Source organism: Quercus lobata, chromosome 7, assembly GCF_001633185.2.
Source record: "Quercus lobata isolate SW786 chromosome 7, ValleyOak3.0 Primary Assembly, whole genome shotgun sequence".
NCBI classification, from domain to species: domain Eukaryota; kingdom Viridiplantae; phylum Streptophyta; class Magnoliopsida; order Fagales; family Fagaceae; genus Quercus; species Quercus lobata.
This window is the reverse complement of record NC_044910.1, coordinates 33,767,942-33,773,794: the sequence shown is the minus strand read 5'-3', so window position 1 is coordinate 33,773,794 and position 5,853 is coordinate 33,767,942. Positions and strand designations below refer to the sequence as shown.

At 32.2% G+C, this 5,853-nt stretch overlaps 1 pseudogene; it reads left to right on the top strand.

Annotated features, from left to right (window-relative positions):
- The first annotated feature begins 640 nt into the window (after positions 1 to 640).
- Positions 641 to 5,384, top strand: LOC115951940 (annotated as a pseudogene).
- Positions 5,385 to 5,853: the final 469 nt, after the last annotated feature.

The following is a 5,853-nucleotide window of genomic DNA, read 5'->3' as shown; positions in this document are numbered from 1 at the left end:
GCTGAAGGAAATCCAGGACTGGCTGGTTGTGGGGATTTGCTTAGGGATGATCACAATAACTGGATTGCTGGTTTTGTGAGGAGAATTGAGACAATTACCAGTTTTGTGGCGGAGCTATAGGGCCTTAGAGATGGTCTTTCTTTGTGCAATAATCTCAACATACCTTCACTCATTGTTGAGCTTGATGCCAAAGCAATTATTGATATTTTACAGAACTCAAACTATGAGAATTTCATACTCTCTCCTATCTTGGATGATTGCAGGCAGCTGATGGGGCGGTTCCATCAAGTTCAAGTGAAGCATTGCTATCGACAAGCTAATTGTTGTGCGGACAGGCTAGCTAGATTAGGGACTCTACATAATTTAAATTTTGTTTGTTTTGATAGTCCTCCTGAGGATATTAGGAATGTTTTGGATGAGGATTGTAATGGCAGATTCTTTAATAGAATCTGTAATGGCCTTGCTGCTTCTCCTTAGTTTTTATTGAACCGTCTTTTTACCAAAAAAAAAAAAAACTCTCAGAAAGCTTTTGTTATTTAACTATATAATATATATATACCCTGTTCTTTGATTCATTCATCCAAAATAGTCTTTTACTCTTTGCTAAGTTCTGAGGCACTAAATTCAAAAAACAAAGAACATGTCAATGACCAACAATGACCATGCGTCAAACCAACATGTGGGATCGTTGCCAACTATCCCCACAGCTCCTCCTCCAATCGACAACGTGGAGAACCAAAGCTCAGTTACGGGGGTTGAGAGCTCAACTATCGTACGTTGGCGCAAGAGGGAGGATTTGATAAAGAAATTCTCGTTGGCTTTAAGAGGATTGGCTTTGATCTTCTCTGTGATTGCTCTCATTATCATGGCCATAAACAAACACAATGAGTTTCGCTTTCACTACGAATACGATAGTTGGGAAGATTATAAGAACGCTATTGAAGATGGTGGTTGGCAAGATTTTGACAAATATGGAGAATATAGGTAGGGTAATTCATGTGATTCTTAATTGGTTTTTGAGGTTTAGTGTCAGTTTGCGGCACACTAATTTGAAACAGTACGTGTTTATATATATATATATATATATATATAGTCTTTTATAAAAATTTAAAATATAGTATTTTTAATATTTTATTTTTTTACTACTTAAAATATTAAGAGTACCAATTGAGCTATAAATTTTTTGACAAATTTAATTGTTTTTGAAAAATATATGCATAGTGACTTAATTGAAAAACTCAAGATTTAACTGTTAGAGATATAATAGCCCATTAGCATAGGCCCAAGCATAATTCTACTTTGTGTGCAAGCCAAGTCTCCTACTTGTACTAGAAGTCTATTAGTTTAGGGTTTAATCTACTATATATACACATGTTATGATTTATTGTAACACAGGATTTGTACTACACTCTAATATATTATTGATGTAGCCCTTTAGGGTTTCCTCCGTGGATATAGGCCGTTTGGCTAAACCACGTAACCCCGCATCCGTACTAGTATATTCAACATGGTGTATCAATACTAATATTTAATATGGTATCAGAGCCACCTTCATGTAGCCATGGTTTTCTATTCTTACGGTATATTTAAGAGCAATCTTTGTCTTCCTCGGTGTTTTTTCGCTGCGTTCATCTTCTTTAGCTTCCTACTGCTATTGTCAAAACTCTCTGGTATAGTCATGCCATCGTTAGAAGTCACATCAACACTGCAAGACTATTGCCTTCCTCAAACTACCGTCACAAAGCCAAATTTCATTCAAAGAATCTTCTTAACCTTATAAAATTTCAAGATTTCATCAAGCTTTTATCTTGAGTTTGAGATGGGGTGTTAAAGATATATTAGCCCATTAGTATAGGCTCAAGCCTAATTCTATTTAGTGTGCAAGTCAAGTCTCCTATTTGTACTAGAAGTCTATTAGTCTAGGGTTTAGTCTACTAAATATGCACATGTTATGATTCATTATAACACATGATTTGCACTACACTCTAATATATTATTGACGTAACCCTTTAGGGTTTCCTCCGTGGATGTAAGCCGTTTGGCTGAACCACGTAACCTTCGTGTGTTATTATATTTTATATTTTATGTTTTCGCTTTCGCATCCATACTAGTATATTCAACATGGTGTATCAATGCTAATATTTAACATTAACAAATAAAGTGTTGTACCTAAAGTTTTGATTTTCTAAAAATAAGTTGAGTTAAACTGGCACTAAGAATTTGATTTCAGTTTGGATTTTTTATTTATTTTATTTTTTTATAAATATTTTTGGCGAATGAGGTTGTGTTGAATTGGACTAGGTACGTATTGGCAATAGCAATTTTGTTGACTGTGTACATAGGCGGCCAAGTAATGCGACAAGCATATGAACTTTGCACCGGAAAACTATTGCTTCAATAGCGAAGCTCTACCTTGCTCAACTTTTTTGGAGATCAGGTTGGTCTCGATTCTTTATGAACTTTGATGACACAAGAATCAAAGGTGCCTTGACTAGCAATGTCATTGCCCACTTGCATGTGAGGGTGCCTTTAGGCTTCGCTTGGGAGTTCATAAGGGAAGGGAATGAAATGGAATAGAATAATAATAATAATAATAATAAGGGAATGGAAAGGAATGAAGTGGAATAGAATGTATTTAAGTAAGGGAAAGGAATGGAAAAGAATGGAATGGAATGGAATTAAATAACCTTGATTGGATGTTTTAAAATAAAGGAATGGAAATGAATGAAAATGAATGAAATGTAAGTAATCTTATTTGGGAGCAACATGGAGGGAATGGAACAAAATTATTTTATGAGAATATTATTATTAGACCTCTATTTTAAAATAAAGAGTTGAATATACAGGGGTATTTTGGGAGTTTTAGGAAAAAAATCATTAAATCTAATTCCATTTCCTCCAATTCTTCCAGATTTTGAGGGGAATGAAAATTTGAGGTTTTAAGGGAATAGAGAGGAATGAGTGTTCCCTCCTACCCATTCCATTCACTCTTACTTAAACTCCCAAATAAGGGAAAGAACTTTTCATTCCCTCCATTAAAACTCCCAAACAAGGGAGGGAAGAATATTCTAAAATGATTCTTTTCATTCCTTTCCATTCCATTCCCTCATCCCAAACGAAGCCTTAGAGTACTCCCAACTCCAAGGTACCTTGCATAATTAAACATCATCCTCGGTCTAATAGGAAAGGCAACCGTGTTTGTGTGTCTATAACCTCCCCATTTTAAATGAATTTATTATTATTATCAGATTAAGAGTCCTTTTAGTTAGGCATTTTGGGATATTAAAATAACGGTTTTAAAATTCAAAACTCTGTTTTATAACTACAACTTTTTGTAGTTTTTTATAAATGCTCTTTTTTTTTTTTTTTTGATGAATTATTAACGCTCATTTTAAACTCAAAGACAATTTTCCAATAGTTTATACAAACACACTCTAAGGGTCTGTTTGGATACTGCTTATTTCTGAAAACTGAAAACACTGTAACATAATAATTTATAAATGTGTGAATAGTGCCGAGGGAAAATTTTTAATGAAAATTTTGCTAAATTAGACAATTTGTGGGTCCTGTGAACAATGCACGGGACCCACTTTCATTTCAGCGCAATCCCAACTAACACGAAGTAGTTTAAACTTTAAATTTAAAGGTGTTTTAAGTGTTACGTGATTTAAAAATTAGATTAAAAAATAATAATTTATTTGTTCAATTGACTCTTTTCATTTTAAGTGAAATAAGAGAATTTTGTTCCCACTCTCCTCGGCACAAATCATCAGATCCATAACATCTCCCTAAAATAAGATTATTTCTATTTCAAATGAAGCCATTTCATGGTTAATGCTAAATATCAAATATAATTTAATTAGCGTTTGTTTATGTTTATCAATATCTTGTTTTTTTTTTTTTTGAGAATGATCAATATCTTGTTTAAGTTGAACAAAAATGGGGATGGACACCTTCTCAAAAATAGAAATAAAAAAATAAAAAAATCGGGATGGACCAGTTGTAATCGGTTTTCAACTAACATATAATAATTATAATTAAGTTTTTTTTTTTTTTGAGAAATTATAATTAAGATGCTGACCTAGAGAAAGTCCTTAAAAAAATAAGTACTTGTGTTCTAGTAATTAAGATGTTGACCTAGAGAAAGTCCTAAAAAGTAAGTACTTGTATTCTAGTGGTAATATACTATTCAGTAAACTTAAAAGCACAACAAATTCCACAATTGCTTAATTTGATATATATTTTAATTGGTGTAAAATAAAAGTAATATTCCAATAATAAATAATGTTGTACTAATCACAATCTATCATGTTAACAAATGTGAAATTTGTTGTGTATATTACATTGTTGTTTACTAATATATATTTAGATTATTAAAATTTGGTGAAAAGGATTGTAAACAAATTGTCCATAACCATTTTCTTATGCACAATCATCATAACATGTTATTTTTGTAGTTATGAAAATTTTTGTATCACTAGATTTATTGAAAGAAAACCATCTAAACTTTTTCATTTTAATAATATTTCAATTGCTTACTCATGCGTCACATGAAAAGTTCAATGAAAAATATGCATATATTAATAAATATTAAAAAAATGGTTAAATTAGAAAATTAGTAAGATCAAATACCATATATAGTTTAATTAGAGTTAATTTTTTTTAAGAGAAGATTATGTTAAAATAAAAGGAAGAAAATAAAAGATTTAGACAAAGAATGAGAGAGTAGACGCAAGACTTATGTGGTTCAACTTGATAACTTTCATCAAAAAAAAAAAATTGTGTAGAACAAAAATCCAATATTGGGTACATATACGCACAAAAGTTGATTTGTAAGGAACATTTATTATGGTTGAATCAATGATAATTGATATGCCTTGATTTTAGGCATGATAACGGCCTAACATGCCATAACTAAATTGTGTATCAATAAAACATAGAAGACAAATATATTAAAACACATGGCCTTTTTGGTATAAACTTTTCATCAATTGGCAAAATCTTTAATGTTTAAATAAGAGATTTAGGGTTTGATCTTCACCTATACCTAAAATTCATTGGTGTCTTAGTTTAATGATTAAAAAAAAAATATTAGAGGTAATTTAATTAGACGAAACATATAACTAATAAAATATTCACTGCAGATTATGGCGTACCTGTTGATATCAGCAGCATCTTCGGCACTTCCCTTGACCATTTGTTCGAGAACGCTAGCATACCAGAAATTTACAGATAGACAATTTATAGACTTTTCAGCATCAGCCATCAGCATGGCCTTTTTGGCATTCTCAATGTTGGCATTGTCTGCCATTAGCCATAACTTCAGTATACAAATTATCAACTCAATACTTGCCATAAATGTTAGGGCTTCGGGGAAAGGCTAGCTAAGACCTACTATTATCTGATAAAGTTTAAAGTTTAAACCCCTTTGTAATCAACTTTTTGTATTTTGAATGAACCAAAATATAATGCATGCATTCTAATAATACTTATCTCATTTACTATTTAATTTATTGATTACATGCATCCACCCTCTTATTGCATGAGAACTTCGTAGCTTTGTCAAAGTTATATGCTATGAGATAAATTATGCATATGTCTGATATATGAGATACATTCTCTCATTCTAGGTTGAAAGAATGAACACTGTGGGGCACAAGAATTTAAATAAAGTACTTGTGCCATATGTCGTATCCATGGCTGAGGAGTCCATTATCATGCTGAGGAGGCCACACGCTTGAACAGTAAAGTCACATCAATGGCATGTTACCAGAGAAGGTCATATTGTAGGGAAAGAGCCTCGGGGAGGGGGTTAGCCCTGACATGACTAAAGGAATGATGGCTACCGCCGCA